Below are 26,661 nucleotides of genomic sequence, written 5' to 3' on the forward strand. Positions count from 1 at the left end.
CTGCGGGTCGGACACTTGCTCTGGCGGTGGCCACACGCTCTCAGGCTCTAGGTGGCAGGACCCTTCTTCCCAGCGTTGCCCCCGCCCGGTCGGGGTTATGATCCCCCCTCCAAGTCTGGCCTGCAAGGCCTCTTGGCTGAGGCGTCTCCCTGTGCTGGGCCCACTGCCCAGGGTCCCCCTCACTCTCCCCAGCTGCTCACCACACCCAGCTCCGGACGGCTCCAGCCCCGGCTCCAGCTCCACTCGGCCTCAGCCCGGCTGCTGCTGCTGCTGCTGCTCTGCCTCCAGCTCCCTGGGCTGCTTCTCTGGCCCCTCTGGCTCTGGTTGCTGCAGCTCTGTCCCCAGGGCAGCTCTGCTCTCTCTGGGCTGTGCTCTGGCTTTGGGGCTGCAGCTCTGCTCCCAGCAGCTCAGCTCGAGCCCCTGCTCTCTCCTTAGCTCGGCCCCACCCTGTCTGACCCAGGCAATTCCAGTTCACCCGGAGGACGGGACCCCCCCCGGCCTCCTGACTCCCTGATTAGCTGCCCGCCCTGTCAATCAGGCTGATCTGGAGCATTGGCCTCTCCCCATTGTCCCTGGGGATTGTCAGTCTCAGGCTCCTGATTTGCCATCGACCCCTCCCCTTTTAGTGCTGGGAGCAGCCAACCAACCCCCCCCACTGAATGTTAGTAAGGGGGCAACAGTCCCCTTACACAGGGGACAGGGCCCAGTTTGGGCCTCATTGGGCGCCGGGAGAACCCCAGGGTTTCTCCTGCCAGCGCTGGCTCAGAGGACCCGTGCGGTGGGATGAGCCGGGGGGTGGAGGGGGCACTGCCCGTACTGAGGTTCTGCAGCACCCGGTCCCTCTCCAGCTGGGTGTCGCGGATCTTGTTCTGCAGCAGGATTAGCTTCTCCTCGGACTGGTGCTTGAGGGTCTGCAGGCGCTGCTGGCTGTTCTCCAGCTCCTCAATCAGCTTCTGCTCGATCTCGATCTCGCAGGTCAGGTCGGCCAGATCAGCCTGGAAATTCACCACTAGAGGTGGGGGGAGAGTCAGTCAGCCAGGCAGCCCCGGGGAGGTCAGGAGGAGAGAGCCAGGCAGCCCTGCACCGGCCCGGAGAGGGGAGGGGCAGTGCCTGGCTCACGGGTCCCCTATGGACTCTGGCATTGCAGAGGAAAGGAGGCAGATGAGGCAGGACTCAGAGGGGATGGCATCTCGCTCCTGCGGTCTTAGCCTTGCCTGGGTACCCGAAGGCGAATGCGGGGGGCTGAGGAGGAAGGGACAGAGCTTGGCAGCCAGGCCTGTGCCACTGAGCACCAGCTGAGCCGGACCACCTTAGCACCCTGACTGGCACCTCGTGCACCTCCAGCCAAGACCTGCCCAGCTCACCCTACAGGCCCACTGCAGCCGCCTACCGCCTCCCCAAAAGGGGCACAGCCCTGAGTCACTGCAGATATCCCCGGCCCCAGCCTAAGCACAGAACTGGGCGCCGTGCCCTCCGAGTTACCCTTCTCCTCCGCATCGGAGTCCGAGTCCACCAGGCTCTCCTCGCTGCCCGAATCCTCGTCCTCATCCTCACAGCCACTCTCCTCCCGCTCCTCCTCCTCCTGGGAAACAAGCGCAGGGTTAGGGCAGAGATCAGGAGCCTTTGGCCCCTCTCCTATCGTCGCAGGGGCTCAGGCCTCTCCCCATCCGCCACCCCCAGATGTGGGTGAATTAAAGCGATTGCCTCGGAAACCAGTGCCGGAGAGAGGACGTTTGACCCGGGGCCAGGGGCAGGGCTGATCCCTGTGTGCAAAGGGAGTGGGCCATGTCTGGGGAGCTCCCCCCAGCCTCCCCGCTGAGATGGCAGCTGAAAATGAAGGACCTGATGAGAACCTCCGGGACGGCTGGGGCAGAGGGGACACGGTTCACGGGACAAAGCCCAGCTGCATGGAAAGGCCTGTGGCTAGTTGCCCTGCCCCACCTATTGCCAGGGTGTCAGATGGCACAGGGCACTGCCAGGGGGCAGAGGGGACTGTCTTACCCGCCATCCTCGGCCATGCCCTGCCCCCACTCTCCACACCTAGGCGGGGCCAAACAGCAGCAGACTGGCTGCCCTATGGGGGGGTGGTCATGGACCCTGACCCTGCCCCCCGGATCCTCTGCGACTCCCACAGGCAGGCTGGGCTTTGCCCCACCTCCCAGGGTGCGGCAGGACACAGCTGCCCCAAGTGCCGGCGAGGCACAGAGAAGGCCGCTGGCATTCTGGCTAGCAATCGGGCTCTCACCCCCCACTCCACGGGGGAAGCCTCCCTCACCGCCTCGTTCTCGTCCGTCTCCTCCCCATTCTCCTGCTGCAGCTTTGGCCTCTTCTTAAAGGCCTCCTTCTCCGGGCTGCCAGGAAGAGACGGGATGAACCGCGGTGACAGGGGAGCCCTGGCACACGGTCCCCTTAGACCATACATCCCCAACACCCTCCATCTCAGAGCCCTTCAGGAACCCAGCTTCACTGCCCTCCAGAGAGATGGGCCAGGCAATGTTACCAGATGGGGAGACTGAGGCACAAGGAGGGGAAGGGACTCACCCAAGGTCATGTGGCACGTCAGAGGCAGAGCTGAGAAAAGAACCCAGGAGTCCTGATTCTCTGCTGTATGGCTTTGGCTTCCCAGGGATGGGGCAGGACAATGTCTGGACCAGCAGGGCTGATGGGGGCTGGAGGGTGCCAGGGCTGGAAGCCAAGGGAGAAGTGGGCATCCCAATAACTATGGTCCTGCCATAATAATGAAGAGCCAGGGGTGGGAGCACCCAGAACAGACCCCCCCCTCTGTTCCCAGCAAGGAGTTGGCCATCACCTCTTCCTCCGCTGCTTGGTCTCCTTCTTCAGCCGCTCCAGGTCCTGCTTCGGTGGCCTCTGCCTCCATGGAGACCACGGGGCTGCTGAGCGCCCCCAGGCCTGGGCCTGGAGACGAGCCCAGGGAGTACGGGGGCCTGGAGGAGACCTGCGACAGACTCCGGCGGAGCGACTCGTTCATGGCTTCGCTCTCCAAGAGCTTTGTCCTGGGGATCGGAGGGGCTTTTGGTTATGGAGATCTTCTGCCCTGGGCAGATGTCCAAACACCCCAGGGGAAAAGACACCCCCTCCCCCCAACCTCTACGGAGGGGTGACCGGGAGAGTGTGTGTCTGGAACCTGAACTGCCCTCGCTCAGCTCGGACAAAGGGGCTCAGGGCTCTGCTCCCGGGGAGGGGTGCTGCAGAAGGACATCGCAGGGAAGGAAAGCTGGCATGGCCACCACTAACCATCTGCATGCCTCTTGTGGGAGCAAAGAGTCACAGCAGATGCCACTTCATGGATTTAGTGCCTTCACTTAGATGGCAATGCAGCCCAGGCCACGTCACAAAGGCCCCAGGGCTTCCCACTAGGTCTGAACGCTAACGGGAGAGAAGCAACCCTATGGCCGACAGCCAGTTCTCAACAGCCACGGTGATACGCTGACATGGCAGCCTAAGGGTTAATCTTCAGCAGCGGCTGCGCTAGACACGGTGGGGCACCTCTGTTTTCTAGCATTACGGATGGGGTCTGGATCCTCAGCGGGAGGGGTGTAAATCGGCATTGCTCCAGGGACCCCAGTGGGACAACGCTGATTTTACACCAGCTGAGAATCTGGCCCAGAACGAGCGAGGGGATTCCTGTCTCCAGGGTTGTCAGTTTCTCCAGCACGAAATCCACATTTATGAGCAGCACTAGCTATCAGACTGCATTTCAATGTACCCCGGGGAGGCATTTAAGTCTGGATCAGCCAAGGCTCCAGAGAAAGCTTGGGAGCACAAGGGCCGGACAGGACGCCCTACAGGATGGAGACATTTCCATCTCGAATGTGGGGCTTTTATTTATATTTCAGCAGCACCGAGAGAGACGGGATCGAGGCCCTGTTGTGCCAGGTGCTGCACACACTCGTGAGACGGGCGCTACCCCAAAGCACCGACAATCTAAATGGTCGCATCAGACCAAAGGCAAGAGAGAGGGGAAGTGACTTGCCCAAGGTCATTGGCAGAGCTGCGATGCCAGTCTACCATTTGAACCCAGTGTCCGCGGCACCAGTCACCCAGCCGGGAGCGGCAGAGCCAGAGAGGGAATCTGGGCCTCCAGAGCCCCAGGTCAGCAGCCCCCCCGCTAGCCCGCACTGCCTCTTTGCAGGTCCTCTCAAGCTGCACGCGATACGTGGCCCCCCCAGACGAGCGGAAGGAGAGAACGTGACCCACGCCCACCTGAGCTCCTCGATCTCCCGAATGTAGTTCTGGATCAGGGCGCCGATGGCCTCGTTGCCGTCACCTGGAGGGACAGAATTAGGATCACGGACTAGCTCAGAAACACCTAGCAGCTGGGCTGCCACTCAGCTGCCCTTGGACCTGAGCTCTGGGGTGGCTGTAATTTTCGTGGGACCGATCCGCATGCCCCACCTCGCATACACGTTCTCCGGAGGTGCCCATGCTCACCTGCCTTGGCCAGTATCAAATTGGCCTCCTGGCTCATCAGGTGGGTGACCTCGCTGTTGATGGCATCAATGGCCTCCTGCATGGCCTTCACCCTCATGCGCAAGGTGGCGTTCTCCTTCTGGAGCATGGCGTTCTCCTGGAACAAGTCACTGTAGCCCTCGGCGCCGTCCTCCCCGATCACACGCTTGCCCTGCGGGGAGAGGAGAAAGGGAGATGCAGAGAGGGCAAAGCCACAGCGTCGGTCAGCCCTGGCCAAACCCAGCCGGCCACGTGCTCAATGGCGCCATACTGAGGAAGATGGGTAGGGTAACCCTACGTCCCGTTTCGGCTGGGACAAGTCCCTTTTTTAAGCCATGTCCCGGGCGTCCCGACTTTTTTTTGGCAAAAGTGGGCATTTGTCTCCAAGGGCAAACGGGACAAACACCCAGTTTTGTCAAGAAAGTGGGGTGCAGAGGAACGTGGGGGGGAGGCCGGGATCCAGCGGGGGGCAGGCAGGGCTCGGGTGAGCAGCGACGCTGGCCCCAGCCTTTGGGAAATAGTCGGCCTATCCCGTATGTGCTTTGCTGCTCGCCCCAGCCCTGCCTACCCTCTGCACAGGGAGGGGGGCTCGCGTGAGCGGCTCAGGCCAGCCCCACATGGGGGGAGGGACTCAGGCGAGTGGTTCGAGGCAGCCCCGTGGGGGGGGGGGGGGAGGAGGAGGAGGAGGGGCTCAGGCCAGCCCCACGGGGTGTTCTGTTTTCCCTTTGGGAAATATGGTCACCTTAAAGATGGGTCACAGCAAGAGGAGCAGGGAAAAGGCGGAGACTCAAAAAATGGCAAGCGTGCCCGTGGGAAGGCCGTGCTCGGGGGACAGCAGAAACAGGGAGCAGCTGACATGCTGTTGGTGCCTTTTACTCAGGTAAGGTACTGATCTGAGCCCCATGATGGCAGGAGCTGAGCACCTCCCAGTTTAATGCATTTACCCTCATGCACCCCCAGGGGGCAGGGCAGTGCTCTGACCCCGGCTGGGCAGCTGGGGATTGAGGCCCTGAGGCTAAGGGAGTTGTCCAAGGTCACACGGGGAGTCTGTGGCAGAGCAAGGACTTGACCACAGGGCTCCCAAGTCCCAGGCCAGTGCCATGACCACTGGGCCATCCTTCCTCTCGGGCTGGGGAGATACATGACTCAGCTCAATAGCAACCTCTGGCTGCCTAAGGGCTGGTGCTCATGGGAAACCAGTCCAGCCAAGCTCAGCATGAAGCAGGATGTCGGATATGCCGCACAGGACAGGGATATAAAGCAGGAGGTGCCTTCCCAGCTCCGAAACATACCCTGAAGCCTTCTCCCTGTTCAGACATGACATACAGCCCTTTAACAGCCTACCTCGCCATAGTCCCTTGCATCCTACCCACAAACTACAGCACCACTGAAACACAGCCATCTCTGCGGTGGAGCCCAGAGCGGTGGCCAGAGCCCCTCCCCCGCTTCCCCCCTCCTCCACAGTCTCAGCACGCCGCTTGGGCGGGGCGGAGCCAGACATCTGCTCTAAGCCGAGCGGCACGGTAAGGGGGCCGGGGAGTTGGAGAAGGGGGGCAGTCAGGGGACAGGGAGCGGGGCGGGGGTTGGATGGGTCAGGGGTTCTGGGGGGGCTGTCAGGGGGGCAAGGGTGTGGAGAGGGGTCGAGGCAGGCAGGGAGCAGAGGGGGTTGGATGGGTCAGGAGTTCTGGGGGTCCTGTCAGGGGGCGGGGAGCAGTTGGATAGGGCATGGGAGTCCCGGGGGTCTGTCTGGGGGCAGGGGTGTGAATATGGGGTGGGGATGTGGATAAGGGTTGGGGCAGTCAGGAGACAGGTAGGGTCCTATGGGGGCAGTTAGGGTGGGGAGTTCTCAGGAGGAGGCAGTCAGGGGACAAGGAGCGGGTTGGGGGTACTGAGGGGAGTAGTCAGGGGGTGGGAAGTGGGTTGGAGTGGATGGGGGCAGGGCGGGGCTAGAGCGGGACTTCCCCCTCCCCGCAGTGTCCTCTTTTTTGATTGTGGAAATATGGTAACCCTAAGTTAGTGGTCTGTGCAGCCTGGCTTATGGGAACCATCCTGGGCTCCCAGTGTGGTGGCCAAGCCTGGATGTGTCAGTGAAGGTGTCAGAGAGCAGACAGAGAGAGGCACAGAAGAACAGGGGTCTCATCTTTCAACTCTGCAGCTTGGACACACCCTCGTGCCTGGGCTCCCAGCCTCTCCTACCTGGGGTCCCCTGCACCTTGGTCTTGCCTAGTTCACACCCAGCTAGGGCACCCCGGCTCTCGTCCAGCTGGCACTCATTCCGCACGCTTAGCCGCGTCCAGACCCTGGCACCTAGCTCTGGTACAACTGGCTCCTCGCACCCAGAGCCTGGGCATCCCTGGAACCGGGAGTTACCCAGGTCATGGGGGCTGGGGTGGGAGGAGACTGGGGGGTCGGAGGGAGGTCTCTGCAGGGTGGGGGAGGTTCCATGGGGGGGATTCCACGGGGAGTACCTGGTTCTTGTCCAGCTCGCAGTTCTTGTATTCGCTCTCGCCCTGCTCCTGGAAGGTGGCGATGACAAAGCCGACGAAGAGGTTCATCATGAAGAAGGCGATGAGGATGATGTAGATGATGAAGAAGATGGCGATCTCCACCCGGTAGTTGTAGATGGGGCCCATGTCCTCGGTGTGGGTGTCAATGGCCTTGTACAGCAGCCTGGGGGGTAGCGAGTAGAGAGCATGCAGTTTACCAGGCTGCATGGGGGGGCGGCTCAGTCCAGCTGAGCTAAGGCAGAGAGGTCAGGACATCCCAGACAGCTGCTTCCCCTTTGACTGCACTGGCACCTCTGTGCCCCTGATCGGGGGTGGGGGGTCTGACCCCTCTCTCCATCTTCGGGAGAAGTCCCCTCACATGGCATTCCCCAGCCAGGCAGCAGCGCCAGTGGGGTGCTGGGATCTCCCCCCGTGCAGCCTGACCCAGTGCCCGGCCCCCATGCTGCGTGCTCCCCCCGGCGGACTCACTGGGGCCAGCCCTCGAAGGTGGAGACAGTGAAGAGTGGCATCATGGCTGAGAGGACGTTGTCGAAGTGGAAGTCGTTGTGCACCCACTCGCGCGGGTACAGTTCTTGCTGCTTGGGGCCGCTGTCCATGTACAGAAGTTGCCTCTGGAACGGGAGGCAGCGGCGCATTTACAGACGAGGGGTGAGCGAGTGGGGGACTGGGCCCAGAAACTCTCCGGTCCCCTTGCCCATGACACACACATGCCCACCTGCTGAAGACTCCATGCTGCTCAGAGCACATTACTGTCTCACCAAATCAACCTGGGGAACTCACAGCAGCAGGAAGCCAGAGGCCAGTGCTGGTCGCGACAAGCACCATGGCCGAGTATGCGAGTTCTGACAATAACAGGAATCGGCAGTCATGCAATCAGGGTGTGCTGAGGAATGATCACATGTGGATGCCAGGGCTACAACCCGTCTACAGCCTGCCCAGCAGCCTCACCAAGATCCACCCTTGGTGCCTCTCCCCAGAGTACAGGTGGCAGCCTGGATCTACAGGCTGGAGCAGCTCGGCAAATCCCACCACATGCCTGGCAAATCCTGCCGTCCGGGATGAGCTCTGCCCTTCCACAGCCAGGGAGACTCATGCCCCAGGGCAGCCCCCTATACACCCAGACACGTACTTCACCCACTAGCGTGTCTGAAAGGGGACCTGCAAAGGTGACATAACACCCTGGGATATGGGAGGCACGTGACTCCTCCATTTGGGGAGGCTGCGTGTGCCCAGACTATGGCCCCGCCCCTGCTCCAGCTCCTGCCCCACTCATCCCCGCCTGCGCCTCTTCAGCCCCTCCTCTGGGGTTCCCCTGCCTGCCCGCCGGCTTCCGGCCACTCACCCCTCGTGCATGCGTGTGTCTCTTCACCCCCTCCTTCAAGGCTCCCCTGCAAGCAGACTGGGGACAGGAAGAGGACGAGTGGGAGCGGGAACTCAAGTGGAGTGCGGGCAGGACCACAGCCAGGGTGCCCACCTTTTTGGCAGCGGTGCGCTCCAAAGGCGGCAGGCCGTCTGTTTGGGGAGGCTTAGCCCCCTCTGGCCTCTTATACCCACCACCCATGCCTGGGGGCTGCCATCTTCTGCTCCTGCTTTTGATGATGAGTGAAGAAGGCCTGAAAGAGCTTTCCCAGGTCGTTCCATAAAACACAAGACAGTCCCAGGCTTAGGGTTGCCAACTTTCTACTCACACAAAACTGAACAGCCCTGCCCTGCCTCCCAGGCCCCGCTCCCTGCTCACTCCCTCTGTCACTCGCTCTCCCCACTCTCACTCACTCCCTTATTTCCACCAGGCTGGGGCAGGGGGCTGGGGTGCGTGAGGGGGTGAGGGCTCTGGCTGGGGATGCGGGTTCTGGGGTGGGGCCAAAAATGAGGGGTTTGAGGTGTAGGAGGGGCTCCGGGCTGGGGGATGGAGCTGAAGGGTTCGGAGTATGGGAGGGGGTTCCGGGCTGAGGCAGGGGGCAGGGGGCTGGGAGGGGGTACGGGCTCTGGGCTGGGGTGTGTGTTCTGGAGTGGGGCCAGAAATGAGGGGTTCAGGGTGCACGAGGGGGTTCCGGGCTGGGGCAGGGGTTTTGGGGTGGAGGTGCAGACTCTGGGGTGGGGCTGGGGATGAGGGGTTTGGGGTGCAGGAGGGTGCTCCGAGCCAAAGGCGTGAGGGCGATCAGGGCTGGGGCAGGGGGTTGGGGCGTGGGAGGGGGTCAGGGGTCCAGGTTCTGGGCGGCGGTTACCTCAAGCAGCTCCCGGAAGCAGTGGCTTGTCCTTCCTCTGGCTCCTACGTGGAGGTGCGGCCAGGTGGCTCTGCGTGCTGCCCTGTCCGCAGGCACCCCCCTGCAGCTCCCATTGGCTGTAGTTTCTGGCCAATGGGAGCTGCAGAGCTGGCACTTGGGGCGGGAACAGCGTACGGAGCCCCCTGGCTGCCCCTACACATAGGAGCCAAAGGGGGGACATGCTCCTGCTTCCAGAAGCCGCGGCTGACTTATCCCTGCTGTGCCGCTGACCGGACTTTTAATGGCCTGGTCAGTGGTGCTGACCAGAGCCACCAGGGCCCCTTTTCGACCAGGTGTTCCGGTCAAAACCCGGACACCTGGCAACCCTGCTAGTGCCTTAACCATTGGCCTGGCCTTCCTCTGGCTTACGAGTCCAACTCCTCCTTGGTCCTGGCCATTCAACACTCCCCTCGGCTCCCTGCCCCCTAGAGCAAACTGCCCTGTGCTGCAGGCTTTGCTCTGCATAGAGACCCACGCCTGGGCTCCTCTGCTCAGCAGGGTCCCGGGAACAGGCTGTGAGCACAAGAGACAACAAACCAGGACTGGTTCCTCGCCTTCCCCACCAGTCCCCCCTCAGGCAATGACACCCCCCCGGTCCCTGCGCTCTGGCTGCGAGGTACATGCAGTGATGACAGGGGGCGCCTACCTGCATTCCTCTTCTGTCATCTTGGCCGGATCCGTACAGCTGCTAAACTTCCCCTAGGTTTAAGCAGAGAGCAGAAGAATCAGGGATTGTACTGTGAACCGCAGGGGGCCTGACTGATAGACCTGGGGAGCAAGGACAAGGGCAGCTGCTGGCAACTGCAGTACATCCTGACATGACCCCACGGCTTGGCCCCGACCCAGGGGGCAGCATCTCCACGGCCCATTCCAGCCTGAAAGGGGCTGGTTAGTGCCAGCCGTGAGCGTCTGGGCCCTACCCCAGCTGGGCCTTTCCTTAGAGGTGCTTAGAGCCCAGCCAGATGTGCCAGCCCTCAACTCTCCCTGCGCAGTCAGCAGCACTGACAACCCCTAGGAGCCCTGCAAGGCCCGAAGGCCAGACCACTGCTGCAGCAACCCGTAGCACTTCTAGCCAAAGAGTCACGTCAACCTCATCCATTCGCACAACAGCGCAAGCGCAGACCTGCCTGCAGTGCCACGGGTGGTCAGGAGGAAACACCTGTGATCCTGCAACACGGTGGGGAGCTGGAGCGGGCGGGGGAAACCGAGTCACAGGTGGGGAAGGGACTGGCCCAAGGCTACCTGGCTGGTCAGCACCAAAGCTGGCAAGAGACCCCCAAATTGGCTGACTCCCACTGGGCCATGGGGCTGCCTTGCGTGGGCACAGATTATGCATACACTGCCCTGTTCTGCCTGCAGCGTGCTGGTACCCCCAAGGGGATGGCCGGGAATGGTCCTCGGCCTCCCTCTGAATTTCTGACATGGGAGAATCCCCTCTCTTAAAAGAAACGAAGAGGAGCCACTTCCTGGAGCTTCCCTGAGCTCAGCTCCACCCCAGCTCTCCCCAGGACAGGGAGGGTTGGGGGATACCAGCGCTGGGTTCTGGCCGGGAGGGGCTCTCACCTTGAAGAGCTGCACCCCGATGCAGGCCAACATGAACTGCAGCAGGGTGGTGACAATCACAATGTTGCCGATGGTCTTGATGGCCACGAACACGCACTGGACTACGTGCTAGAGAGAGAGAGAGGCCAATGCAGAGATGGGCCAGGCCTGCAGCACCACGACCTGCTGTGGGTATCGGCCGTGCCCCTGTGTAGGGGAAGGGGCCATCCCAGACACAGACGGGGGACACAGCACCACACCGGTGTGCAGGGGACACGGCCGTCCCAGACACGGATGGGGGACCCAACACCACACCAGGGGAAGTGGCCATCCCAGACACGGACGGGGGACCCGGCACCACACTGGTGTGCAGGGGAAGCGGCTGTTCCAGATGCAGCCAGGGGACCTAATACAAAACCAATGGGTTGCCTCCCAGCAATGTGGGTCCCAGCCCCACAGACACCTAACAAAACACCCGGGTAAGAGTGAAATCAGGTGGCCTGAGCCCTGGGACGTGCAGTCCTGGGATCCTGCTCAGATGGCCCATGATCTGGCAGGTCCTGGATTCCTGGGGCAGATCTGAGGGGGGCCGTGTCCACCCCCTATGGAGGGCCCTTGTCCCCGCCTTGCTCTCACCTTCAGCCCCTTCGCTCTGTTAATGGCCCGCAGCGGCCGCAGGACTCTTGGCACCCTCAGGATTTTCACCACGGAGATGGCGCTGGACCTGGGGAGGGCGGGGGGAGACGGGGTGACTCAGCCAGCTTGGGGTCTGGCCAGACAAATCAGCTCCTCATACGCTGTCAGGAGCCAAACCGGCCTGCAGCGATGCATCGGGGGAGAGCCAACACCTGTGCCCCTCCAACATGGGCAGGGGAGCTGTACCTGCCAGGGACAGGAGGGGGCAGACTGGGGGGACAGGCAGGCGAGGAGGGGGCATGCTGGAGGGGGCAGGCTGGGGGACATGCTTGGAGGGCAGGCCGGGGGGTGCAGAGCAGCAGGGGCAGGAGGGGGCAGGCTGGGGGGAATGCTTGGGGGGCAGGCCGGGAGGTACAGAGCGGGAAGGGACGTGCTGGGGAGACCGGCTGGCGGTGTGCTGCAGGGGGCAGGCTGGGAGGTGCGGAGCGGGAAGGGGCGTGCTGGGGGGCTGGCTGGCGGTGTGCTGCAGGGGGCAGGCTGGGGGATGCGGAGCGGGAGGGGGCGCGCTGGGGGGCAGGCTGGCGGTGTGCTGCAGGGGGCAGGCTGGGGGGTGCAGAGCAGGAGGGGGCGCGCTGGGGGGCAGGCTGGCGGTGTGCTGCAGGGGGCAGGCCGGGGGGTGCGGAGCGGCAGGGGCAGGAGGACAGGCCGGGAGTATGCTCTGGCGGGGCCAGGCTGTCATGTGTTCTAGGAGGGGATTGCAATCCAGTTTGACAGAGCTCCCCAAGGGCAGCACTTCCAGGCGCTTCCCACCGTGGGGGAAGGGGCAGGCGGCTGCACAGTACATCAGTAGCAGAGTTGGGCCTAGCCCCCAGGATCGCTGACATCCCTATCCTGAGCCCTAGCCCCTAGGCCACATTCCCACCCACCATGAGGAACAGAACCCAGGAGTCCTGAAGGAACTTGGGGGAGGAGGAAGGCAATTCCAGATTGAAGTGAGTGCCTGCCCTCAAAATCCTTGCGTATCCAATTCATGTCACAGCCTCTCCTCCCCATTCTCAGGGGTTGTTTATTTCCTTACTCCCAACAGTGTGGCTGGATGACTTTGTGGCACTGAATAGTGTATGAATGCTAATGCAAGGGGAATCAACCAACTCACATGCTTCTGGGCACAGGCTGATTGTCACAGGGATCAGGAGGGAATTACTCCCCACCCTCCATCTACAGCCCTGCATCTGCCCAGGTGCATCCCTACCATCTGCAGCATCAGTTACTCGTCATTGCTGGAGGTGAGATACTAGGCTAGACAGACCAATGGCCTAACCCATCCTACGTCTCTATTGCCAACGTAGATGACAGCACAGCAGATGGCCCTATCCTCTGCTGAACAGGCAGACCTGTTGCTACAACGGGTGCTTACTCAATTCCCATGGAGATGAGGGAGACAGCAACCACCAGCAGATCCAGGATGTTGAAGTAGTTCCGGCAGAAGGACCCCTTGTGAAGGAATGCACCGTATGCGGTCATCTGAAGGGAAGAAGAGGGGAGTTAATGGGAACGGGGCAGATCACCTCTGATCCTCTCTCTTTTTAAAAAGCAACAGAGGGTCCTGTGGCACCTTTGAGACTAACAGGAGTACTGGGAGCATAAGCTTTCGTGGGTAAGAACCTCACTTCTTCAGATGCAACCTCACTTCTTCTCTCTTTTTAGTGACTGCTACTCATGAAAGAAGCCAGATTGGAGCCCTGGACACTTAAGTCCTCTCTAGATCCACAGAATAGGCACAGTAAAGGAAGCTTATCATGTACCACTGAGCCAGCGAGCCTCAGCCCCACCCCACAGGAGTCTCTCCAGGGAGTTCATTCTCCACAGCCCATTCTTGGCCCAGCTGCCAATTGTGATGGTGCTTTTCTCACGCAGACACCTGTGGCCTAGGAACTGGGCTGACAGCCACTAAACAAATGCTTCCCTGGGCGCCCAACCGGCCACAGTAGAGCACGGCCCGCAGGGCCTTCTCTGACTGGTCCGTCTAGGGTGGGACTCAGGAGCAGAGCTGGTCAAAACTCGGCATTTCTGTTTCGGGGGAAATTTCGACACATCGTCATTTGGTTTTGGTCCCGATTGGAACAAAAAAAATATTTTCAAAATATCCCATGAAATGGAAGTTTTGAAAAATGTTGGTTCTGGAACACTTTGAAATTTTGTTTTATTTTATTTTATTTCTTTTTTTGTTTGTTTGTTTAATATTTTTATTTTTCTATTATTTAATGACGTCTGTGGCATACACTACTACTGGTGTCGTAAAATGACATAATCATTTAATTATTCTATTGATTTTATTTTAAATGTTTAATAACGGGTGCTTCAGTCTAGCAGAGAAAGGCATAATATAGTCCCATGGCTGGAAGTTGAAACTAGACAAATTCAGACTGGAAAGAAGGTGTAAATTGTTTACAGTGAAGGTAATTAATCATAGGAGCAATTTACCCAGGGACGTGGTGGAGACTCCAGCACTGACAATTTTTAAATCAAGAGGGGATGTTTTTCTAAAGGCATTCTCTACGTTCTATGGTCTGTGTCACATAGTAGGTCAAACCAGGTGATCGTAATGGTGACTTCTAGCCTTGGAATGGATTAATCTGTGCATTTTTAAAACAGTTAAGGGCAGCTGCTACTTAGCACTGATTGAAACATCTTCTCTTCTAGGTCAAAATGTCTGCGGTTTGCGTTGTAACTCCAGTGTCAAACTATTTCATTACAACACAAACAGGAGACATTTTGATCTAAAAGAAAAGCGAAGCTGTTTCAATCCATGCTAAGTGGCAGCTGCCCTTAAAGAGTTTTAAAATAAACTATATTAAAATAATATTTCTGCTAGGGCTGTCAAGCGATTAAAAAAATTAATCGTGATTAAAAAAATTAATATTGATTAATCTTGCTGTTAAACAATAATAGAATACCATTTCTTTAAATATTTTTGGATGTTTTCTACATTTTCAAATATATTGATTTCAATTACAACACAGAATACAAAGTGCACACTGCTCACTTTATATTTATTTTTGATTACAAATACTTGCACTGTAAAAAACAAATGAAATAGTATTTTTCAATTCACCCAAGTACTGTAGTGCAATCTCTTTATCATGAAAGTTGAACTTAAAAATGTAGAATTATGTACAAAAAATAACTGCATTCAAAAATAAAACAATGTAAAACTTTAGAGCCTACAAGTCCACTCAGTCCTATTTCTTCTTCAGCCAATCACTCAGACAAACAAGTTTGTTTACATTTGCAGGAGCTAATGCTGCCCGCTTCTTATTTACAATCTCACCTGAAAGTGAGAACAGGTGTTCTCATGGCACTGTTGTAGCCGGCATCACTAGTTATTTACATGCCAGATGCGCTAAAGATTCATATGTCCCTTCATGCTTCATCCACCATTCCAGAGGACATGCGTCCATGCTGATGACGGGTTCTGACTGATAACAATCCAAAGCAGAGCGGACCGACGCATGTTCATTTTCATAATCTGAGTCAGATGCCACTAGCAGAAGGTTGATTTTCTTTTTTGGTGGTTCGGGTTCTGTAGTTTTTGCATCAGAATATTGCACTTTTAAGACTTCCGAAAGCATGTTCCACACCTTGTCCCTCTCAGATTTTGGAAGGCACTTCAGATTCTTAAACCTTGGGATGAGTGCTGTAGCTATCTTTAGAAATCTCACATGGTACCTTCTTTGCATTTTGTCAAATCTGCAGCAAAAGTGTTCTTAAAATGAACAACATGTGCTGGGTCATCATCTGAGACTGCTATAACATGATATATGGCAGAATGCGGGTAAAACAGAGCCAGAGACATACAGTTCTCCCCCAAGGAGTTCAGTCACAAATTTTATTAATGCATTATTTTTTTAACAAGCGTCATCAGCATGGAAGCCTGTCCTCTGGAATGGTGGCCTAAGCATGAAGGGGCATACGAATATTTAGCATAGCTGGCATGTAAATACTTTGTAATGCCAGCTACAAAAGTGCCATGTGAACGCCGGTTCTCACTTTCTGGTGACATTGTAAATAAGAAGCAGGCAGCAGTATCTCCCGTCAATGTAAACAAACTTTAGAGACTGGGAATGGTTGGGTCATTACACTAATTGAATTTTTTTTCCCCCATGTTAAGTTCTCCTCACACCTTCTATGGGTCATCTCGATTATCACTTCAAAGGGTTTTTTTCTTCTGCTGCTGATAGCTCATCTCAATCGATTGGCCTCTTACAGTTGGTATGCGTTCTTCCACCTTTTCATGTTCTCTGTATCTATAAATATCTTCTGTCTGTGTGTTCCATTCTATGCATCCGAAGAAGCTTATGCTGAAATAAATTTGTTAGTCTCTAAGGTGCCACAAGTACTCCTGTTCTTTTTGCAGATACAGACTAACACGGCTGCTACTTTGAAACCTTTTTTGTCTGAGTGATTGGCTGAACAAGAAGTAGGATTGAGTGGACTTGTAGGCTCTAAAGCAGGGGTTCTCAAACTGGGGTTTGGGACCTCTCAGGGGGTCACAAGGTTATTACATGGGGGGTTGAGAGCTGTCAACCTCTCCCAAACCCCGCTTTGCCTCCAGCATTTAGAATGGTGTTAAATATATAAAAAAGTGTTCTTAATTTATAATGGGGGTCGCACTCAGGAGCTTCCTATGTGAAAGGGGTCACCAGTAAAAAAGGTTTGAGAGCCACTGCTCTAAAGCAAGAGTGGCCAACCTGAGCTTGAGAAGGAGCCAGAATTTACCAATGTACATTGCGAAAGAGCCACAGTAATATGTCAGCAGCCCCCCATCAGCTCCCCGCCATCCCCTGCCCACCAGCAGCCCTGCCGATCAGCACCTCCCCCTCCCTCCCCGCACCTCCCAATCAGCTGTTTTGTGGTGTGCAGGAGGCTTGGGGGGGGGGGGGGAGGAACGAGGACACGGAAGGCTCAGGGAAGGGCGCGGGAAGGAGTGGAGTAGGGGCAGGGCCTGTGGCAGAGCCGGGGGTTGAGCAGTGAGCACCCCCCGGCACATTGGAAAGTTGGCGCCTGTAGCTCCAGCCCCAGAGTCGGTGCCTATACAAGGAGCCGCATGTTAACTTCTGAAGAGCTGCATGTGGCTCCGGAGCCACAGGCTGGCCACCCCTGATCTAAAGTTTTGCATTGTTTTGTTTTTGAATGCAATTATGGAACCAAAAAAATCTACATTTGTAAGTCGCATTTTCACAATAAAGAGATTGCACTCCAGTACTTGTATGAGGTGAACTGAAAAATACTATTTCTTTTATTTATCATTTTTACAGTGCAAATATCTGTAATCAAAAATAATATAAAGTGAGCACTGTACACTTTGTATTCTGTGTTGTCATTGAAATCAATATATTTGAAAATGTAGAAAAACATCCACAAATATTTAACAAATTTCAAGTGGCATTCTATCGATTAACAGTGCGATTAAAACTGCGACTAATCGTGATTTTTTATTTAATCGCATGAGTTAACTGCGATTAATTGACAGCCCTAATTTCTATTATATTATGACATGTCACAGTAATAGGGCATATTATGGGTGTACATTAATGGCAGTTGCTAGTTCGTATTGATGGAAACCTATTGCACTGTTACTCCTGCCATGGTATGAAATAATGTAAACATGAAAAAAGAAAGGACATCAAATTCTAAACAACATTTTGAACATTTCCAAAGCTCTTTTTTTTTGGCAGGAATTTTTGTCAGAATCAACACAATTTCATGACAAATTTCAGTTTTGGAGAAACTAACGAAAAACGTTTGAGGCAAATGTTCTGACTAGCTGTACGGAGGAGGCCGCCCTAGTGGTGACAGTAAGTGGCACAGGCTGGCCAGCGAACCCCCAGTGTCTGTCTGTGTGCAGCAGCAGCCTCAATCAAAGATTCCCCATCCACTGGTGACGCCTGCCTCTGCTCTGCCCCCATCAGCGGCTCCCCTCACCGCTGGCATCACCCCATTATGCACTGGCTCCAGAAAGATGGGGTGTGACTCACCTTCAGGACTATTTCAACTGTGAACACGGAGGTGAAGCTGATATCCCAGAACCTGAAGATAAAAATAAGGGAGAGGTTTTGGTAACTCAGGAGACCAGATGTTATTTGAACGTCCTACAACCAGGAGCTTTGGCAGACAGACGGCACACTGCCCCGCTGAATGGAAACTGCACACCTGGTGCTAATAATAAATACAACAATAATACATACATGCTTTGCACTGTGACTGCTTCTTTCGCGCCAGCATCTTTACGATACTAATGAATTAAGCCTCCCAGCCTCCACAGCAGTCAGAAAAGGATTATCCTTAGCAGAACACAGCAGTCCAAGGGTTAGAGCCCAGGAGCCAGGATTCCTAGCTACTGTTCCCATCTTTGGGAGGGGAGAGTGTTCATAGAATCATAGAAGATTAGGGTTGGAAGGGACCTCAGGAGGTCATCAAATCCAACCCCCTGCTCAGAGCAGGAACAACCCCAACTAAATCATCCCAGACAGGGCTTTGTCAAGCCGGAACTTAAAAACCACTAAGGATGGAGATTCCACCACCTCCCTAGGTAACCCATTCCAGTGCTTCACCACCCTCCTAGTGAAATCGTTTTTCCTAATATCCAACCTAGACCTCCCTCACTGCAACTTGAGACCATTACTCCTTGTTCTGTCATCTGCCATCACTGAGAACAGCTGAGCTTCATCCTCTTTGGAACCCCTGTTTAGGTAGTTGAAGGCTGCTACCAAATCCCCTCTCACTCTTCTCTTCTGCAGACTAAATAATCCCAGTTCCCTCAGCCTCTCCTAGTAAGTCATGTGCCCCAACCCCCTGATCATTTTCATTGCCCTCCGCTGGACTCTCTCCAATTTGTCCACATCCCTTTTGTAGTGGGAGGCCCAAAACTGGACACAGTACTCCAGATGTGGCCTCGCCAGTCAGTGTTCTAATGGTTAATGCTGGCGATTTAGTGTCAGGACTCCTGGGTTCAATTCCTGGTTCTGGGAAAGGACCATGGCCTAAGGTGTCAGGATCCCTGGGTTCTTTTCCCAGCTCTGTAAGCATCTAGCTGGGTGACCTTGGGCAAGTAATTTCCCCTCTCTGGGCCTCAGTTTCCCTGTGTGTAAAACGAGGTTAGTGACAGTGCTTTGGGGTCCTCAGATGAAAGGCTCTGTACATTCACAGTATTACAATCCAAGACAATTTAAAGGTGGGGAATCTGAGGCACAGAGTGATGTTAAGTGACTTGCCAGTGATCACACAGGCAGTTAGTGGCAGTGCTAGGGGCAGAAGCCAGTGTACCCCACGCTGCTGAGCTTTCCACGGAAACCTAAGCCAGCAGTCCAGTGATTGAGGGGCCCACGAATGGCTCAGGCCCCTGCAATGGCAGGGATTTGTTTTATTGAGACATACCCAGCGGGTCCTTGCAAGTGATCTGTGCCCCAGAGGAAGGCAAAACCAGCCAGCCCCAAGATGCCAGCTGGTGTGACCTGGGGGGAAACTCCTTCCTGACCCCAAATATGGTGATCGGTTGGACCCTGAGCACGTGAGCAAGAACCAGCCAGCCGAGTGCCTGACAGCACGAATGCTTGGTGCCACCTCTGCACCCTGCCCAATGGCCCACCTCCAGCCGTGGAGTTCTGATGAATAACTCCATTCACACTTGTGGGGTCTCCGAGTGCTTCACAGAGCAATGGACTTCTCTGTGGGTATCCCTACCGCTCCCTGCACCACAGGGGCCGAGCAGATCCCAGCGGGGAACGAATGTAACCTCACAGGGCAGCTTTATTATCCCTCTGCTACAGACTGGGATGGTGAGGCACAGAGAGGAAGTGACTGGCCCAGGGCCACAAAGTAAAGTTAGTGCCAGCCAGGAATGAGAACCCAGAATCCCCTGCTGCAGCTCTGGAACAGGTTTTCCTTCCAGAGCCAGGAAAAGAACCAAGGACTCCTGATTCCTCATCCCCTGCACTAAACTCTCCTTGGGCACAAGGCGATAGCCTGGCAAGCAGCTCCCCTGAAGCTGCACGTTTCTGGTGGCTCAAACTGCTTTCCCCAACAGCCCATCCTGGGAACCTTGTTCCTGAAGGACACAGGCCGGATGGGATCCTCGGCCGCCAGGGAGACGCTGCTGAGCAGGATGAAGAGCAGGATGAAGTTGGTGAACCAGGTGGCGTTGACGATTCGCTGGCACAGCACTCGGATCCTGGGGAAGGGAGAGAGGGGAGGCAGGCAGTCAAAGCATTGTCAGCTCCAAGGGGCTGAGTGACAGCCCAGGTTAGAGCTTGGGGAGTGGTGCAGCTGGGGAGATCCCTGCGTGAGTCTTGGGGGTGGCACCCCTCATTCTGTGTGCCCGGCATGCTTCTACCCTGGGACAGCGTGTGGGCACAGCTGGCTCCAGAGGCTGGAACAGCCCATTACAGTTAAAGGTGTTACTTTGTAGCTCAGTCGGGAGGTTCCAGGTTCTATCCTCGCTGATCACTGCTGGGTTTCTGACAGATGGGAGGAGAAGCAGCACCTACTTGTTGGTTGGGCTGAAGATAGGGTTACCATATCTAATAAATAAAAAAAGAGGACCCTCCATGGGCCCTGGCCCCGCCCATTTCCCCACCCCTAGCCCCGCCTCAACTCCGCCCCTTCCCGCCCTAACTCCTCCCCCTCCTCCCTCCCACTCCCAGCCATGGGGAAAGGGCTGCCCCAGCGCTACCGGCTTCAGGGTTTGCCGGGCAGCCCCCAGACCCTGCGCCCCCGGCCGGCGCTTCCCCAGCACAGCTGGAGCCTGGGAGGGGAAGCGCCCAGCTGGGGGCGCAGGGTCTGGAGGCTGCCCGGCAAACCGTGAAGCCGGTAGCGCTCGGGCTTTGGGCAGCCCCTATGCCTCCGGACCCTGCGCCCCCAGCCGGGCACTTCCCCTCCCGGGCTCCAGCGGCGCAGGATCCGGAGGCACGGGGGCTGCCCGAAGCCGGTAGCGCTCGGGCAGCCCGGCTCTTAAACAGAGCCGAAGAGTCGGGGAGGAGCAGAGCCGCCATTTTCCCGGACATGTTCGGCTTTTTGGCAATTCCCCCCGGAGGGGGGTTTGAGTGCCGAAAAGCCGGACATGTCCGGGAAAAAGAGGACGTATGGTAATCCTAGCTGAAGATGAAGAAGGCACTGGCTTCAGGCATGGGTACTGCTTTCTCCTTGAGCTGCAGCTCTGCCAGGGGGCGTGGCTGAGGGCTCAGGGGGATTTCGGGCTCATCTTCCTTATCGTCACCTGTGGAGCAGCCAGAGGGAAGGAAACATAGTCAGTCACTTTGAGCTCGCATGTTGGGGTCATTCACTTAGCAGCAGCCAAAACAAAAACAAAAACAAAACAAAAAACCTTAGCAGAAGCTAAAACTTAGAGGTAGAGAAGGATCACTTGACCCCTTTCCATCCTGGGCAGCCAATGAGGGATTGTTTCCTTAACCATCCAGAGTTGGGGATGATGAGACCCCGTGGTCCAGCTGCAGGATGAGTCAGCAAAACAGCTCTGACCCTCCATGCAGGGATCAGGAACCTGACATCTGGCCATGTTTCCTTTTATGCTGGGCAGAGAGATTGTGGCCACCACAGTTAGACGAAGGGCTGTGGCTCCCCTCGCACCCCACAGCCCCTGGGGGTACTCACACTCCCGCTGTGGAGCAAGATGCTGCTTGCCATTAGAGACCCATAGGACAAAACCCTGGGGTATCCCCCGACGTCCTGACTTCAAATCCTCCAGGCCAAACCCAGCTCCCATTGTTCTCAGTGTGTGTGTGGGGGGGTCCCCCATCTTATGTTGCCTAGTGCACCCCCTAGTGGCCAGCAGGACTCACCCGTCAGTGAGGCAAGTAACACCCCACAAGCAATGGAAGAGGCATGTGCAGAGTCTGGTATCCTCCCCAGAGAGAGGTAGAACTCCCTGATCATGCCCCTACCCTCATACACAGACCAAGTGCTGCAGAGAACTGCACAGAGTTTATTCCAGCTCGGCGTCTGCTGGAAACAAACCATGTGGCTTTCTGCATCATAATAAGCCACTAGCTGAGCTGCACTCTTGGGACCAGAGCCCTCCAATGGGATTTCTCTCTGCAAGCCACCCCAACCCTTTCCATCGCTCCCTCAGTCTCTCCGGCTGGAGGCAAGGATCAAGCCAGAGCCTTACCTGGGAAGTCAGCAGAAGGGTAGGGGTCTTTGATCTCATTCACGTTTGATTCAAACTCGTCCACTTTTAACTGAGAAGGAGAGAGAGAGGCGACTAACGGAGCATCCCGGAAACACCACCCGTGGCACTGCCAGGGCTCTGCGTGCCAGCCTTCCGCAGGCCAGCGGGACAATGCTGCAGGCGAGAGGCAGGGAGAGCTCCCCCGATCTCTCAGTGGGGCAGGAGCCATCTGCTTGTTCTGTGTTTGTACAGTGCCTGGCACAATGGGGCTCTGACCCACGACGGAGGCTCCTAGGCAGAAGCGGATTAAGGTTCCCTGGGGCCTTGGGCCAGAGCAAGTGGGGGGCCCCTCCCCACCCCTTCCGCCTGTGGCCCCACCCACAGCCCCACCCCTTTCTGCCCCTTCCCCTGGGGCCCGCCCCTGTTCCACCCAGGGTCTTCCTCATTCTGCCCCCCCACTGCAGCACCACAACCCCTTTTGCTCCTTTCTGCCACCCCCCACTGCACCCCAAGACCAAGAAGCTCTGTCCCGTGCCACGGCCCTGGGGCCACAGCAGGGTGTGAAAGCTCCTTCAGTCCCAGGGTCTGGACGCTGAGGCTTCCCCCGCCACCCCCGTGCTTCTCTGTGGGACCAGGGTCTGGCTGCTGTGGAGGGGGCTTCCCCTGCCCAACACTTCTGCCACGGAACAGGGTCAGTGTGTGGGGGCTTTCCAGCCTCACCCGCCCGGCGGCCGCAGCTCCAGGCTTTCGCTGCTGCCAGCAGATTTTTTCCGGGGGCCCCCCAGTTGGCTGGGGCCCCGGGCCCAGTGGCTAATCTGCCACTGCTCCTAGGCGCTACCATAATAGAAATAATTAATAAAAAATAACAGGAGGCAGGGGAGCCAGGATCACTGGCCAGTTGGACAAGGGCCTCTGATGGGCCCTATATGTGTGTGTGTCTGTGAACAAGTGTGTGTAGAAAGATTGTAGATCAATCTCTGATAATTTTCATATGACTTTACATTGTGCCTCTTCATATAACCTTGTGGTGGGTCTACCCACGTGTGACCTCTGTTTTCATGGAACTTTGTATCAAAGCCTCATTTAGAAACTTTGCATTGCCCTTGGTATAATATTATAGCCCCTAAGGATAGAATAAGATAGAAGAAAAATTTCTTTTTGCTAGCAGTAGAACAAGAGCTCTCCCCCCCACTCTTAATCAATTGCCCTGTTGAATGAATGAGGTGTGAATGAGCAAGGCATGGAAGGCAGCACCTCCAGACAGCCTCAACTGTTGGAGAGGGGCTGGGAGCCAGACCCAAGAACAATAAAACGTGTCAAGTGGGCTCATTAAAGACAAGCAGACATACCGATGGCCTCGGGGGTTAGAAGCAAGCACCTTCTTTTGGAAACACCCTCTTTGCAGCATTGGGACAACACTAAAAAAAAAGCAGCACAAAGGACCAATGGACACAAACACAGAGTTTAAATCTGGTATAAATTTGCGTAAGAGGAAAGCTGCTATAAAAGTGAGGTGTCTTGCAAAGGACCCCGGGTCTCGTCTTGTCAACATGGGAGCATCGATCCGGATTGGCAGCAGCCCGGCTCCACCCCCTCCCCCATTTAACTCACCTGGCCAGTGAAGTTAAGGGGAGCAACTAATTGGTAACAACAAGACGGAGTGTGTGTGTGTGTGAGTGTAAATGTAATATATTATATGCATATAATACAGTGTTAATGAATACATGTATTACTAATAAATGTGGCGTTTTGTCTTATTCCCCCTGAAAAGATCCTGTGCAGTACTTTAAGTACAACAAGATCTTGAGTGGAAACTCCACCGAGACAGTCCTTTGATACGGGACCTTTGATCCTGGGCCTGTACCCACTGAGTCCCACTCCCCGTCCCCCCGCCACGCTTTTTGGGAGGGGACAGGGAAAGCAGGCTCGCTCGTCAGAGGAATGATCCGGGCCTACAGGGCATACAGAATGGACGTCTTGCTACAAGTCTCCGGAGATGCGTCTGCTGAAGCTCAGGATTTTGTCCCCAGTCATTCTGTGGGCCCTGGGGAAATCTCCCTCCCTCCTGCCATGGCCATCCACCTTTCATGCACGACAGGACAAATAATGGGAAGACATTACTGCTGGGTACCGTACTCCTCAACTGCCAGGGAAAGTTCCCCTAGACATTTGTTCAGACGAGCTCAGAGGGGTCGCGGCACTGACCTTGGCTGTGGTGGGGATTCCTTGGCTTTCTGCTCCAGCTTCTTGGCCAGCAGGAGCTTTTCCTCCTCAGATTTCTCTGGGTAACTTCTGGACGGGGGAACCACAAAAGAGAGGTGAGGAGTGAGGCCATGGCAGAGTTGAAATGAATGCTGCTGAGATGATGCCCAAGACCAGCAGCTCACATTGATTTGCAAGCCCTGGGCCCTTGGGGGTTCCCGCTTTTAAGCAGCAGAGAGCAGCACCGACCTGGACATTTTCCTCCGCTTCTTCTCCTCGGCTTTGGCTTTCTGGGCCGACGTCAGGCTCTCGGCCTCGGCCAGATTGTCCACAGCGATGGCCAGGAAGACATTGAGCAGATATCTGAGAGGGGGTGGGGCTAAGGAGCTTAGGGAGCATGCTCATATGTAAGGAATGAGTCCCTTCCATGGCCCAGGCTTAGCGAGAGCCTGTGTGGTGACACTAAGCAATGTACGCAGGCAGGTGGGGAGAACCCCAGGTTCAGCAACGAGCCCTCTGTGTACCCATGACAGCTGCCTCTTGGCTGTCACCAGTGAATCTCTGTTGGTGTCCCAACGGATTTTTTCATCCCTTTTAACCCCCACTCCTGTTGCATCATTTCCCTCACTCCTGGTACTATGATGTCTGAACATACCATACCCAGCCCCATAGCTTTTCCCCGATGTGTACTTGAACCTAGATGTGACTGTGCTGGATAAGACAAGAAAACGCCCAGCTGTTACTCCCCAACTGGCTAGAAAGAGGATACAGTTCCCGCAGACAAAGAGGATGATGAAGTAAATGCATACCAGCACGCCGGGGAAGGAGGGCCCTTTATAAGCCATGATCCCATTGTACATGATTGAATTCCAATCTTCTCCGGTCAGGATCTGGGAGACAGGGTGAGTGAAAGAACAGGTCAAGTAGAACCATTCCACTGGACCAGAAAGAACAGAACCCAGAAGTCCTGACTCCTTGTTCCCTGCTCTAACCACTAAGTCACACTGTCCCCCAGAGCCCAAAAAAGAACCCAGGTATCCTGACTTCAGCCCCTCCTCTATGCGTTAGACCAGTGGGATTGATGCCCGCTGCACCCCATGCCCCGTACCTGGAAGACACTGATGAGCGCCTGGGGGAAGTTATGGAAGGTGCTGCGCCGCACCTCCATGTCTTCAAAGTCGAACTTCCCGCCGAAGAGCTGCATCCCCAGCAGGGAGAAGATGATGATGAAGAGGAAGAGGAGGAGGAGCAGGGAGGCGATGGAGCGGACCGAGTTTAGCAGGGATGCCACCAGGTTGCTCAGAGAGGTCCAGTACCTAGCGTGAGGAGAGGCACACAGGCTGCTTACGTTGAGGGGCGCCACTGGGGCACACAAGCAGAAATGGGGGGCAGGGTGATGAGGGGAATGCCCTGCTCAGTTCGAGGGGGACACTCCATCATCTCATCTCCGCTTGGCCAAATGTCTCCCGTGTGGTCCTGGGACCAGGTGTTAGACAGGAGATGATAAGAATAATGCCTAGCTCTTCTGTGGAGTTTTTCATCAGTAGATCTCAAAGTGCTTTGCAAAAGAGGCCATGTTCCTTGTCCCCATCTCACAGGTGGGGAAACTGAGGCACTGGCCAGGGACATGACTTGCCCCAGGTCCCCCAGCAGGCCAGTGGCAGAGCTGGGAGTAGAAGCCACGTCTCCTGATTCCCATTCAAGTGTGCTCTCCATTAGGAAACACATCCTAGTACTCAGTTCCTGGCTTCGCCACAGATGTCTTGTGCAACCATGGGCCTGGCACTTAGCCCCTCCGTGCCTCCGTTCCCCATGCATGAAACAGGAATAAGGATGCTGCCCTGCCACACAGGGGGCATGAGGAGGAATCCGTTGCTCTGATGTTATGGTGATGAGGGCAGATAAGTACCTACCTAGATAGATCTGGGGAGCCAGGTGAACCCCATGCCCAGCTTCCCCCCATTTTCATTATTGCCACCAAATATCCCAACCTAGGGAAGTGAGGTTCATGAATCCTGTGGCATTCTCAGCTCCCAGCTCTGTTGTGTCTCTGGGACCCCTCTGGCAGAGCGGGCTCCTGCTCCTGCTCCGGGTAGCTGTGAGGAGCCTCGCTGGGTCCCAAAGGACAGGCTGAGCTGCTGGTTTGTCTCGTGGCAGGAGGGCTCAGACCCTGCACTCTCCACGCCCTCCTTCCAGCAGGGCCGCAGGTAACTACTCAGAGTGTGGTTTGCCCCACCACTCACAGGACAGCCTGATCAGCTGGGGGCTGATAGCGGTGAGTCAGTGTCAGATTAGAGCCCCAGAGTTCTGTGTCCCAGACCCCCACCTCCCCTGCTCTGATCCACTAGACCCCCCTCCCCTCCCAGAGCTAGGGAGAGAACCCAGGAGTCCTAGCTCCCCGCCCCCTGCTTTGACCCATTAGACCCCACTCCCCTCCCAGAGCTGGGAACAGAACAGGAGTCCTGACTCCCAGCCTCCCTGCTCTAACCACTAGACCCCACCCCCCTCCTGTGGCTGGGATAGAACCCAGGAGTCCTGACACCTAAGCCCTAGCTCTAACCACTAGACCCCACTCCCCTCCCAGAGTTGTAAACAGACACTAGGTATCCTGACCCTGGCCACACAGAGGCCGGAGAACTCACCAGTTCCCCTTCCTCAGCCTCTGGCAGCTCATAGTTGTAGTCATGCCTGAGGCCTCAGAAGGGGTAAGGACAGCCCAGCCTCCCAGTGCAAGCCCCCCTGCCTGTACTGCCTGACCCCAGGCCCTGGGGAGAGGTGCCCCCACTTGGTTATCTTGAAGATCCTCAGCAGGCGAATGCACTGCAGGACGGAGATGCCCAGGGGTGACATGACG

At 56.3% G+C, this 26,661-nt stretch overlaps 1 pseudogene; it reads right to left on the reverse strand.

Annotated features, from left to right (window-relative positions):
• Positions 1-12: 12 nt before the first annotated feature.
• Positions 13-26,657, reverse strand: LOC135982776 (voltage-dependent L-type calcium channel subunit alpha-1S-like; annotated as a pseudogene).
• Between the last annotated feature and the right edge of the window lie 4 nt (positions 26,658-26,661).

This window comes from Chrysemys picta, chromosome 4 (assembly GCF_011386835.1).
Source record: "Chrysemys picta bellii isolate R12L10 chromosome 4, ASM1138683v2, whole genome shotgun sequence".
NCBI lineage: Eukaryota > Metazoa > Chordata > Testudines > Emydidae > Chrysemys > Chrysemys picta.